Genomic DNA, 14,636 nt, shown 5'->3' on the forward strand with positions numbered 1-14,636 from the left:
AAGCAAGAGGAATTAGAGATGTGTGCAAGGCTACGGGAATATGATGTCATTGGTATCACAGAAACATGGTGGGATGGCTCCTATGACTGGAATGTCGGAATGGAAGGTTACAGGCTGTTTAGAAAAGACACGCCAGGCAGACGGGGAGGGGGCGTTGCTATCTATGTCAGTGATAGGCTAGAGAGTATGGAACTCTGTCTGGGGACAGGTGATGAGGTAACAGAGTGTTTGTGGGTCAGGATCAAAGGGAAAACAGGAATGGGGGACATTACGGTGGGGATCTGTTACAGGCCACCTGATCGAGAGGACTCTGTGGATAAAGCACTCTACAGACAGATAGGAGCAGCCTCAAGCTCACAGGCCCTTGTCCTCTTGGGGGACTTCAACCATCCTGATATCTGTTGGAGGGATGGTACGGCCCAGCAGAAGCAATCCAGGAGGTTCCTCGATTGTGTGGAAGACAACTTCCTCTTTCAAGCAATAGAGGAGCCGACGAGGAGAGGTGCCATGCTTGACCTCGTGCTCACCAACAGGGAGGGACTGGTTGGAAATGTGATGCTCCAGGGCAGCGTTGGCTCTAGTGATCAAGAGATGGTTGAGTTCGAGATCCTCAGGACAGTGAGAAGAGCATGCAGCAAGCTCACTGCCCTGGACTTCAAGAAAGCAGACTTTGGCCTCTTCAGGAACCTCCTTAGTAAGGTTTCACGGGATACAGTCCTAGGGGCAGGGGGGCCCAAGACTGCTGGTCGATGTTCAAGGATCACCTGCTACGTGCTCAAGAGTGTTGCATCCCGGCTAGAAGAAAGTGCAGCAGGAGGGCCAGGAGACCTCCATGGATGGACAAGGAGCTGCTGAGGAAACTTAGAGGGAAAAAAGCAGCTTATAGAAGGTGGAAGCGAGGACAGGCGGCCTGGGAAGAATATAGGAGCATTGGCCGGGAAGCTAGGGACCAGGGCAGGAAAGCTAAGGCCCAGCTAGAATTAAGTTTGGCAAGGGATGTAAAAGATAACAGGAAAGGATTCTATAGATACGTAGCAAATAAAAGACAGACTAGGGACAATGTGGGCCCTCTCCAGAAGCTATCCATGGCTACCATGGATTTGGAGAAGGCTGAGGTTCTTAATGACTTCTTTGCCTCAGTCTTCACTGGCAAATGCTCTGACCACACCACCTAAGTCTTGGAAAGCAGATGCAGGGACTGTGAAAATGAAGACCTTAGGCCCACTGTAGGAGAGGATCAGGTTCGAGACCATCTTAAGAACCTGAACGTGCACAAGTCCATGGGACCTGATGAAATCCATCCACGGGTCCTGAAGGAGCTGGCGAATGAAGTTGCTAAGCCGCTGTCCATCATATTCGAAAAATCCTGGCAGTCAGGTGAAGTTCTCGATGACTGGAAGAAGGGTAATATAACCCCCATTGTGAAGAAGGGGAAGGCGGAAGACCCAGGGAACTACAGACCAGTCAGTCTCACCTCTGTGCCTGGCAAAATCTTGGAGCAGTTTCTCCTGGAAAACATGCTAAGGCACATGAAAAACAACGAGGTGGTTGGTGACAGCCAACATAGCTTCACTAAGGGGAAATCCTGCCTGACCAATTTGGTGGCCTTCTATGATGGAGCCACGGAACTGATGGACAGCGGCAGAGCAGTTGACGTCATCTACCTGGACTTGTGCAAAGCATTCGACACTGTCCCACATGACATCCTTGTCTCTAAATTGGAGAGAGATCAATTTGATAGATGGACCACTCGGTGGATAAATAACTGGCTCGATGGCCACACGCAAAGAGTTGTGGTAAATGGCTCGATGTCCAGTTGGAAACGTGTAAAAAGTGGTGTCCCTCAGGGATTGGTTTTGGGACCGGTCCTGTTCAACATCTTTGTCGGCGACATGGACAGTGGGATTGAGTGCGCCCTCAGCAAGTTTGCCGACGACACCAAGCTGTGTGGTTCAGTTGATACGCTGGAGGGAAGGGATGCCATCCAGAGGGACCTTGACACACACGTGAGGTGGGCTGATGCCAACATTATGAAGTTTAACCAAGCCAAGTGTAAGGTCCTACACCTGGGTCAGGGCAATCTCAGGCACTGCTGCAGGTTGGGCAGAGAAGAGATTCAGAGCAGCCCTGCAGAGAAGGACTTGGGGTGTTGGTTGACGAGAAGCTTAACATGAGCCGGCAGTGTGCGCTTGCAGCCCAGAAAGCCAACCGTATCCTGGGCTGCATCAAAAGAAGCGTGACCAGCAGGTTGAAGGAGGTGATCCTCCCCCTCTACTCTGCTCTTGTGAGACCTCACTTGGAGTATTGTGTACAGTTCTGGTGTCCTCAACATAAAAAGGACATGGAGCTGTTAAGGCAAGTCCAGAGGAGGGCTACGAGGATGATAAGACGGCTGGAGCACCTCCCGTATGAAGACAGGCTGAGAAAGTTGGGGCTGTTCAGCCTGGAGAAGAGAAGGCTGTGTGGAGACCTCATAGCAGTCTTCCAGTATCTGAAGGGGGTCTACAAGGATGCTGGGGAGGGACTCTTCCTTAGGGACTGTAGTGGTAGGACAAGCGGTAATGGTTTCAAACTTGAACAGGGGAAGTTTAGATTAGATATAAGGAAGAAGTTCTTTACAGTGAGGGTGGTGAAGCACTGGAATGGGTTGCCCAGGGAGGTTGTGGATGCTCCATCCCTGGCCGCGTTCAAAGCCAGGTTGGACAGAGCCTTGGACCACGTGGTTTCGGGCAAGGTGTCCCTGCCCATGGCAGAGGGGTTGGAACTAGATGATCTTAAGGTCCTTTCCAACCCTTACTATTCTATGATTCTATGATTCTATGATTCTATATGAATGTCACTGTGGAAAAGAATTTTTGGAGCTGAGAAGGAGATTTTTATAAATATTTGTGTTTCGTGATTTGTTCTCTGAAGCATTTGGTACTCATCACTGAGGCAAGATTTTAGTAATGCCTTAGCCTGAATGTAATTAATAATTTAGCATTGAATTTCTTGACATAGCACACACTGTGTTCCATTGCAAACACTGCATTGTTTACACAGCCAACAGTAAGGGACTTAGACAAGGGACATGGTGTTTAAGAGGTTTGCAGGTGTCATAATGGTCATTTACAATTAGGAATCAGTCAAGGCATCTCTGAAGTTGTTTTCTATTCAAGTAAAAGACCATATTAACTCTTTACCTACCCAGCACTAGGTGAGCACATTGATGATTTTGGATCAGTTTTTCCCCTGGCTTGTACTGTAGAACTGAGATACTGAGATCTAGTTGATTCTATACCCAAAACTATAATCTTACTAAGAGATTTTCTTGAATTAAAGAAACTGTTCCACAGTGTCCCATAATGCACTGCATATTAACAAATTGGAGATTGTTCTCACATCGGTCTGGTGAGCCGGGTTTTATTCAGTCATTGTAGGTTATCAGAATGGACAAGTACAGTTCTGTGTAATGCAAGAAAGTTGTATATGTAGTGTGTAGAAGTCTTTATTTTAGTATAACCTACCGTCATTTGTACCTACTTGCATGATATCCTGCACTAAAATCTCCTATACTTTAAAAACAAGCTTCATTTACATTCTCTGGAGACCTCTGCAGGTGAGTGATTTGGGACAGCGGCTGTATTTGTGTTCTGTGTGTTCAATCCATATCACAGTGAGGCCCTCAACTGCCAGATAGACCATCTAGGTGCTATTGCAATAAGAAGTAATAACGATAATAATAAAATTAACAGCTATAGTTCGCTGACAAGATGAACTTTTTTTTTTCACCTCCAGCTGGTAGGAAATTGCAATACATATTTTTCTCCGGACATAGTCTTGTACTTAGGCTTTCTGTTACTCAGAAAAATATCCCTGCATTTTCTTGCTCACTTTATCTGCTCATCTGCTTCAGTGACCTTAGTGATATGAAACCTTGTAAAGTAGTGAACTAACACTAACAGACACAGGAGGTCAGACACATGTATTTGCTGTAATGAGTGATGCTTATATGCTTACATTAGCATCAGTGTTACTTCCAGGCTGTTAGGTAAACAGGTATCAAGGCTGAGTTTGCCAACATTATTGGAATTGCCTGCATGTCTCTGCATTTTCTGGCTTTATCACTGCAGAAAAGTTGAACAATTAGATTCCGGATCTTTTATTAAAGAAAGTACAAATTCTCTAGCTTTCTGGCTCTGATGAAAATATTTCTTGTTTGACTCCTCATGAGAGATGCTGCTGCAGTACAACTGTACTGAGTGTTGTGGCTGTTCCCATTCATGGAGCTGTAAGTCTTTTCTGCACAGACATAGTAAACTGTTATATATTCTACTGATGCAATATGTTCATTTAAAAAGAAAAATAAGTATATTTTCTTGCAAAATTAGAATTGTTACTAATTCTTAGAAGTAATTCTTATTAATTCTTAGAATGTTTATACTTTAAAGCTTCCTTTCTGCCTTCCATATATGTCTTCATACAGTTGGTGTGAGTGGTATGACTTGTCTGGAGTCAATATTACAACAATTGAGTATTATGGCATTATTGTTTTCTGGGTTTGTGCTGTTTTGTCTGTCCGTCCTACCCCTCCTGCTCCCCTGTATTTCATAAGCTTTCTTGAGAGGAGATTCCTATTGAGCTGGCATTTTCAGAGATTCTCTATAGCATTTCCAAAATGTCCTTTCTGCATATTTATTAGGAATTTAAGTTATTGCCCTCTGAGTTTAATTCTGTCTTCCATTGCACGTATCATGTGTCATTCTGTATCGTACATTCTTTTTTTATTGTTCTTTGCAATTTGGTTTTGTATTCTTGAATCTTTTTCCATTATCTGAAAATGCTGTCATCTCACTCATTCTTGCCAGGCCGTTTCTGAACTTCCAGGAAGATTTTTCTGATAGTACTCTCTCTTATCCTGAGATATGAACTCGATGTGATTTGATAATTCCACACATTAAACTCTTCATAAAACTAAAACATTAGAATTCTTTGGAAAAGGCACTTGAGATTGTAGTTCCAAGTAAAACAGGGCAACATCTGCAGCCAGAAATTTTCTAGAAGGAAGGATTTTGAGTTGGTTGCAAAGCAGTTGATAAAATAGTCTTCCAATCAGTGAAAGTTACTGATTACATAGAGTGATGATTTACTTAAGATTTTTCAAAGCTACAGTGTATTTATGCATCCTAAACTGTGAAAAGAATGAAACAGTTATGATGTTGTGATGTCCAAGTCAGTATGTAGGCAGTAGAATGGAATATTCAAGTTTAAATCAATGAGTTTGCTAGACACATCTAGGAATTTAAAACAATAACCAGTAAAGACTTCCTATATTCATATATATATTCAGTATTTTATATAGTGCTTTCCAGGCCTGGTGTTAACTATGTAATTCAATATGAAAACAAATACAGAGCACAAGAAATGAAAGGTACTGAAATTCAGAAAAATCCACTATTTTGAAGTTTCAATCTTCAAGTCTCAAAAAAGGCTAGAATAAAATAAAGGTAATATAGAGTCAAGCACTCAGTACTGTGCAAGATTTGATTAAAAACTACCCTACTGCAAGCAAAACTATTTTGTTTCCATTTCATCCTGTCCAGGAGAAAACACAGTAACTTTCAGTTATCTCTTAGTATTTAAGGATTTTATGTTCAGCTTTTTAAAATAAGAATAAATGGGATATTATCTGAAATTAGTAATAACTTCTTAAACGTTATGTGTATACATTTAAAAAAAATAATGTTTTATCTGTTAGAGATTTAGTAACTTTAGTGTACTAAGTTGTAAAGATAAACTAATATCTAATAGTATCAGGATACTATGTATTTTCAGTAATATTCACCTACATGCCAGAAGTGGTTACAGAACCATTACATATGCAGGCATCCTGTTTCAGTGGTATTTTAATCCCCCTCTGAATCTTTAGTTTAATGTCCTGCTTAAACCACTCCTGATATTGCTTCATCCCCAGTTTGAACTGGCTCACACTGGGAACTCAAGAGTGCTTTCTTTTCTTTTAAATTTCCTTGACTCACACAAGTCATTCGCCCAAGTTATTTACAAGCTGTGGTAGATCTGTGTGCCCTCTTTCAGCGGGAGTTGAGCTAGCTAAACAGATTCACATCCCACTCCGCTCGTGATTGCACTCCTACCTGAAGATAGTGGTGTCGTAAATAGGCTGGCTGAACTGCTTTTGTGGTCAGTCACTAATTCATATCAGCCTTATTGGACTAAGTTGATTAAAACAGAGTGCTAAGGTGTGATTAAGCATGGAGTTCAGCTGCCAATAATGAGGATGCAGTAAATTCCAGCAGGGAGTCTGTAACAGGTAGCTGCGGACAACATTCTTTTCAGCAGCATATTTGTAGCCAGAAGAGGACAGATGTCTCCAGCTTAATTCTCTCTGAAATCTCCCTCAGACTATAATAAGCACTTAATATATGCTTGCTTTTCCTCTGGCCTCTCAGCTTGAACTGAGCTTTCACATACTACCTGAGTTGCTTTCAAGTACTTCTTGTTTGGTTTAGTGTTTTGGGTTTTTTTTTTTTTTTGGAACACTCATTCACATCCTTCCCTGTATTCAGTCTTTGTTTGCAGAATCACCTCATTTCACAGCTCTTAATTGTTTGCAAAGCCAGTGGCAGCCCTACCACTGTGCCACCTAACCCTCTCACTTACATTGCTTTCTTCTCCAGACAACATATAACAACAGCTCTAATCCGATCTGTGGGCTACTGTCATTTGTGATTTTTTTATAGCACTATGTGTAATCTTTTTTTTTTTCTTCACACTTAGATAAGAGGTGTTAATTTGTAAATAAAAAAATAAAATTAAAACAGTGAAAGTAAGAGGGAGAAACCACTGCCAACTAAAAGGAAGATCAGGGAATTAGAGAACCAACTCAGCTTGCTGAAATGCTTGCTGGCTGTATTGATTCGTTGATTGATTCAGTTAGCAGCTTTGAGTCCAGAATTACATGTTACTAACAGGGTTCTTTTAATGTTATCACTTACACCATCCACGTCTCTTGGTACTAAGTTCATCAATATTGCATTACCTAAAGGCAAGGAGGTAGAAATAAGGTGTTTTCAGTCATGATGACCATCTTGGATGAGATCAATTGAGGCCCATCTTACTTGCAACCTCAGTTTTGATTGCAAACTCTGTTAAATCAGAAAAAACTCTGAGTTTTTCCTCTTGCTTTTTTGATATTTTGCTGAAATATCCTCAGCTCAGTTCATCTACCTAATCCAAATGTTTACAAGTCTAGTTAATTTTAGAAATTATGCAAGTTTGGGTAGAATTTGGGTAGCTCTTGTTTGGTAAACCTCTGCTTCACTTAACATAAAAATTGTCATATTGAATTTGATAAATAAAACAAGTGACACCATAGTGTGCAACCCCAAATTAATCCATAATCTACCTATAGGGACTCTTCTATTAAAACCCTATGTGAACATCCTGAGAGATGTGTCCATCAGTATGAGTTTGTATTTTTCTAATTTGTCTATATTCTTTAGTAAAACAATACCACTCCAATATGCTTCAAAACTTGAACTCTCTTAAAAGTACTTCATAGAATATAAAACTAATCTATTTTGAACTGAATATACATATAATTAATATGAAACTACAATTGTTTAAAGAATAAAATGCCTTTATGACTGAGAATATTGGTATTACATATGATTAGAAAAATAACACAGATAGATACAAGACTAAAAGAAATAAGAAAACATTTAAAAAACCACACCAGTTATACCTTGTATAATTTGTTCTATATACACTTAAAACTACCACCTGATTCTGTTTTATATATACTAAAGAGCTGAAACTTTCCTAAGGCATCTGGTGTGGAAGTCCTAAATACCTATGCTCTATGTGCGCTTGTGCATTCACATATGTAGGCATGTAATTTCAGGCATATATATATGCATAATATAACATGCATTGCTCTGGTAACTTTAATGATTTTGATGCATCTTTTCTGAATAGGACAGAATATTTTTTGAATACAGGTATTAAATGCTTTCAAGATATAGTGATTCCACAAGAATGTTCAGATTATTTTCGCCAAAGCTTTATAATTAATTTAGAACACAACATGTATTCTTTGCAAGTGTTTTTTTTCAGATTGAATTACCTTGTGGTTTAATATTCTGTTATGGCAAGCTACCTGTAGGAACAGGACTTCACAATACTGTTAGATTTGTACAATGCACAGCTTTACATCCTAGATTTAATGACATTGCAGAATGGCAGGGGAAAATAAGTTTCAAATGAAGCTGGTGTTCAGTAGAGACTTCAAGAACTTTACTTCTGATTTGGGTTATAAATGAGATCTGAAATCAGGTGTGTTTCAAGTGGTTTGAGGCTTTCTTTACAAATCCCTAGTGCTAAGCAGTTTCACCTCAGAACTCTGGCAAGGGATTTGCACATATTGTCTGACAGAAATATCAACATCTAAAGACACTGAAAGTTTCTGGGCGCCTAAGGTCAATCAGCATTTAGTTGACCTTGCATAAGGACACCCCTATGGATTATGCTGGCTATTGTTTTACATTATTCATTGGTGTACTTGAAACAGTGTGAATCTACATGTGACAGAGACGTAATTCGAAGTGAAACCTTCGTATTGCTGTATTTAATATTTTATGCACATTTGCAATAATTTATCCATATGCAAATAATCTAAACAGGTATTTAAAGAAAATTATACAGTAAGTTTAGGAAATTGTTCAAGTCACAGACCTAATAGTTCTTGTGACCTTGACAGAACCGCCTAAGTATTTACACAGAGCCTTGGGTGACATGTTCTAGGGTGAGGTGCCCCTGCCCATGGCAGGGGGTGGAAACTAGATGATGTTAAGGTTCTTTCCAACCCTAACTATTCTATGATTCTATGATTTAAAATACCGCTAAATTTTCTTAGCTTATTTCTACTTTTTTAGTATTTAAGCTCCTTCATAGTATATTAGCTGAAACATTACACTGGAATACAACATGCATGAGTAAAGACAGATTGCTGCTTAATTTCAATAAATACCTTGTGTTCTTTGTAACATGCTGGTTTTAAAGAATACCTATGAGAAGGGAAGCAGTGTGCCAGGACAAGTAAGATCTCAGTTTTGTTCCCATTTTTGCCCCAGTTTGCTCAACAGTTTTATGAAAATCACTACTTCTCTCTGACTGAGCTTTACCAGTAATACAATTGTGATTCTGATATCTATATTCATTGGAGTGTTTTGAGAACTGCTGGTTAAATGTACCATGTAAGAAATGCATGTTACTGTCACTATTCCAATTCTTCTCAGAAAAATTCCTTCATGTTTGCATATTCAGTTTTATGTCCAAACAGAACAGGTTGCAGATTGATTCTAGTGAACTTGGAGTTTTCTGTTGTTTATGAGAGGTACTCCATGCACCAAAACATTTACTGCTTCACGGCAAATATATCTGGCTTGCTGCATTTTGCTCTATGAGTGTGAGAAGATACGTTGTGATTTAACTATCATGTCTTCTGTAATCCTTGAATTCTGCTGGGCTTTATCTCCTTCAGCAGGTGTGTGCCTCAATGCTTGGTATTCTTGTTTTGCAGCCTAACCCTCTGTGTGTATTTTATGTACTATTTTGTTAAATACTACTAATATTTAAAATTATTAGGATTTCCAATGCAATACCAGAAACAGCTAGCTGTTATATTAATATTTAATTTTCTAGTTTGCTTTAATATTACTGTTAACAACATTGAAAGAAACAGTGATGACATTGTAAATAGACATAAATGTAATAGCAATCTATTTACTTGCCCATTTCTTTCAGGTACATAGGTCTTTAACATATCAGAGGACAAAGTCTACAGTATCAGAAAAAAAGAAAATGTCTCTAGGGACCAGAGAATAAAAACTTGTTTAAAGACCTCCAGATTCTATTTTGAGGTATAATCTTATCTGGAAATGAAAAAAAGAATGCAACCACAAAGCCTTTGCCAATAGCTAGACAAGTTGAAAATGGAGGATTTAATGAAATAAAAGTGATAATTCTAGATCTGTATTACATACTATTTTAATAAAAGACCATGTTATGGAGAGCCTGAGGATGCTGCACAGCATGGGTCTCAGCTGTTTATTTAAAGAATCCACAGAGTTGTCTAAGCTACCCAAGACATGCAAGCTACCTCCATTAAAAGCTCTTTACATTGCACATGGTAGTTGAAAGGGAACATAATTACATTTGCATGTATTTTAAGTCCTGATTTTCTGAGAACATTTGCTATGTATTTATATTTTCATGGAACATAAAGTCTCACCAATATTTCACACAAGTAAAAGGACAGAACAAGAAAATAAATGCCAAACATTTAAAGAACATTCTCTTTATATAATCAATTTACACTCCAAATGTGTGCCCACATTTTTGCATGAAGCTACAGCTCTATCTGCTTGACATTAGAAAGTTCAGCTCCTTACTTTTCCTTTGATGAATCTTACTGCTTGTGGTAAAAAACAGAATATTGCAGAGGCATGATAGGCCTTCTCCATTAAAGACCACCCTTCACTGTAGAAGGTAAGTATTCTAAATCCTTCTAATTGTTTAACTTTTTATTTGTGAGTTTATTTCCATTTATAAATATAACTGAAGAAATAAAATAGGAAATGACAGTTGTTCTCTACAATTAAATTCCAAAATGGGACAAATCCAAATTCACAAGTTTTCCAGCAAAAGAATATCATTGGAGAGAATTGAAGCATCTCACAGAGAATGAAAGTAATTTTCCATATAATTGTAGAAACATTGCTCTCATTTTATATAATTTCTTGCAAAAGGCAATCTGTATCTATATGGCATTGTGAAGAAGATAATTTTGAAGAATCCACAGATGACAGCAGTCTGGAATCAGTGATAACATGATTATAAATTCTTTGTATTTTTCTTTATTATTTTGATTAAGTTGCTTGTGAGCATAAGAACAGTGTTCAAAGCCAAGTTAGACAGAGTCTTGCATGACATGGTCTAGTATGAGGTGTCCCTGCCCATGGCAGGGGGTTGGAACCAGATGATCCTTTCCAACCCTAACCTTTCTATGATTCTATGATTATACTAATAAAATATTGGTTGTATTTTTGTTTGGTTGTTAGTGGTTTTTAAGGAACTTTGCTCTCAGAAACCACTTCAGTAGAGAATTCATTTTCATCTCTACTTAGATGTAAGCAGCCTTTCAGTGTTTTTTTGTCTATAGCAGCTTCCTGGAGCTGCTGTTGGGTAACGTTTCCCCAGACTAGTCAGTTGGTTGGAGACATATGGGTGAGTCTCTTTCTTCTCATTCCATGATAGGCAAAGAACACTGACGTTTCATTGAAGATGAAATGCAGTTGAAGTAAAAATCAGAATATTTCAAGTTGTAAAGGAACTTTGGAGATTGACTAATCCAACCCCCCTGTGCTCAAGGTAGAGTCAGCATTTTGTTCAGGGCTGTGTCCAGTTGAATTTTTCTGACTGCAGTATCTTGACAAACGAATCTTTTTAATTCTGGGAATTCAAGAATAAATTGCTTAATGAGACAACAACAGTGGCACTGTTTATGTAATTTCTTAACAAGAAATTTCAGATACAAATGTGCAACATGTTTCAGCTTTAGAGTCTGACCCCTATGAGATAAGAAATCTTCTCTGTTGCCATGTATACAAGTCTTCTGACTGCTAGCCTCTGAGTGATTTAAACCAGAAGCAATGATGTTTCTGAAAGGACACTGTGAACCCTCGTGAATTAACCTGAGCAGTTTTATGGAAAACAAAAAAAAAACAAAACCAAAGGAAGAGTTTCAGTGCTCAAATTAGTAAAACTTAGATCGCTTCTAAGGTTGCTTGGACTACTTTTCATCATAAAAGACTTTATAATGCCCCTAGCATTAGTCTTACTAAAGCATATTTGTACAATAACAACCATCGCATTAATAATATTTTAATTTCTTTCATTGCAATTTCTTTATATTGCTACCACAGAGCAGATTTTAGAATTCATTAGTAGTTATTCTGAAATAGAAAATATGTATAGGCTTAATTTACATAGTCTTTAATTATTATTCTCTGAACTAACAAGTAAAATGAAATAAAAAGGTAAAGATGACATTTACACTTGATTTGGAAAATATGGTAGATCTTTGATGTAATCCACTTTGAATAAATGTGGTCTTCACACCTATTAGAAATGTGGATTTTGCAAGAAATACAAAGTAGTAAAATACTCTGTATAGCCTGTGCTTCAGTGCTCGACATATTGACAGCCTTTAAAAGCGTAGAGCAATTCTGTAGCTTAAGTAGCAGGGCATCTGTGAAAAGAAATGAAACATAACTGAGATGACAGATTTTACTTTAGCAGCAGAACATCAGCTATGCGCATGAAAAGAAGTACAAGAAGAATGCAGCCTATGCTGTATTCGTCACTGAGGTACCTGCCTGTTGTTATGCCTTCCTGCTCTAGGGCGGGGTAGAGTCTTCTCACAGGCTCTAAATGTGTCTCATGCACCATTTTTATGTGCATAAGTTAACACATCGCTGGCTTGCACCGGCAATTTTAGGAGTCATTGTAATAAAACCAGATATCTTGCGTAACTGAACAAAATCTGACTGCACTGTGTACCCAATTGCTACAAAACATGAAATTTTATTATATAGTCAGTCTCTAGGTATAACAAATACAAATGTGATCCTCCAGTCACGGCTTTCTTGGGACATTGGTTTTATTCCTTTCTCTTGAAAAAGACTCCATGGATTTAGGCTCCTTACTCTATCCCAGGACTTTATGAATGATTGTATCTGTGAGCTGCAGGAAACTATCTTGTCAAGAACAATTAAAAATGTGCATTATGATTCTTGATCCAGGTATCAGCGTCCACACCCCATTCCTTTCAACCCTCCAAATTTAACTGTGCAGTTTCAGGACTGAAGTCTTAGAATCATAAAATACTTTAGGTTGGAAAATACTCTTGAGTGAGATCATAGAGTCCAACCTTGATATGGTATCAGTTCAGTTCAGGTAAACTGAGAAGGTGAATCGTCTGGCAATGAAGGAGGGGAAATTATACCATTCATCTGTCTCTGGGTTGCTATCTCCATGCCTTCCTTTTGCTAAATGTCTTTTCATTAAAGACACTTTCAAATATACAATTAGCTTACTTGAATTATGCTTTCAAGTACCCAATTCAAAATTTTGCTTGTCACCTTGATATATGTTTAAATGTGTGTTAAAAATCTGTGATGAAATTGCAGAAGATAAGTAAGAGTTAATTTGGTTGCAGGCGCTCTTATTCAAATTATACTCCCTAAAAGAAAGGTAATAAAATTCTGTTGTCACAGTAATCTGATGGGAATATAGAGGTGGCAGTGACACATTTAACGCCTCTAAAATGACCTTCGTGTCAAACCTCATGCATTGATTAGCTTTTAGACAAAATTATTTGGGTTTTTTTATTAGTTCACCCAAGAGCTCCACTTGTACTGTGCCACTCATTTTGTCTTCTGTTCAGCTAAACGGACAATCAAAGAGTTATTTTAGTTCTGTGTGGCTTTTACTTTTTGAACACAAATATGAAGCAAAACCTGGCAGACATTAAAAAGCTGTAGTAGCAGATGGACTTACCAACATCCCTTTGCCTTTTTTCATTTGAACTGTAGCAACAACCATCTAAATTGAGGCTAATTAAATACAATATTTCTACATAATTGTATGATAAAGATTTCTAGTGCCACAGTCTAAGCAGTTTTGTATGGTTGTCTATAATTTCTTGGTTAAGAGAGTAACTTATTCTCAATGCTAATTGATGATGAAGAGATCATTAAAGTTGGATTGTATGGCATTTCTTTCTGTATTCTCTTTCATTTTAAATAAGATCAGAGTAATTCTAAATAGGAAGCTGGTGCCAGTGTTCTAAAAGGATGGCTTACAGAACTGCAGACCTTTTCTGTTCTAGGATTCCAAGCATCTTGTGTATGAAAGAGCTTTGATAAAGAAACCTGTTATTATTTATGCTATGTTCTCCTCTTGAGAATTCTGGTTTAAATTTTCAAAGGAATCTAACCAAGTTACTCTTTTTCCTACTGAAAGTTTAAGGATTTTATTCTTATTTACACGAAAAGACTACAGACTGTCCTTGCAGTAGAAAGAAACATTAATTTATATGTGAATCTTACCCAGTAGGTTTTGTAACTCTGTATTATTTAGGCTCCTTTGAAAAGTCAGCCTAACGCAAGCAATCTTCTTTACACAAAAAGATTTCCCATTAAAGAAGGCAAAGCTGCTGAAATAAACTAGATCTATTCGTGTAGAATCAGATTCTATCTGTCCCTCTAGGTTTATAATTTACAGAGTGTTAGTTCTTGCCTTTAAGGACTTAAAGTCTTGCTCTTCTCATTTTCTTCTCAATATACTTAACAGTTAAGCTAGTTTGTTGCTTTGGATTCAAATACAAAGGAGGAAAGTTGATTTAAAGATGAAGCAGGGTGTTTCTTACCTGCTGTTATTTCTAGAAGCCCTGTTGTTCGATTAAGTTTATAAGAAAGTTGCAGTTATTTTTCCCATGAACCTCTGCAGTTCAGTGCACTCCCAAGGTACGGGCCTACTCAAAGGGGAAGTTGTTACGACTGGAAAAAGAGAAA

Source organism: Strigops habroptila, chromosome Z, assembly GCF_004027225.2.
Source record: "Strigops habroptila isolate Jane chromosome Z, bStrHab1.2.pri, whole genome shotgun sequence".
NCBI lineage: Eukaryota > Metazoa > Chordata > Aves > Psittaciformes > Psittacidae > Strigops > Strigops habroptila.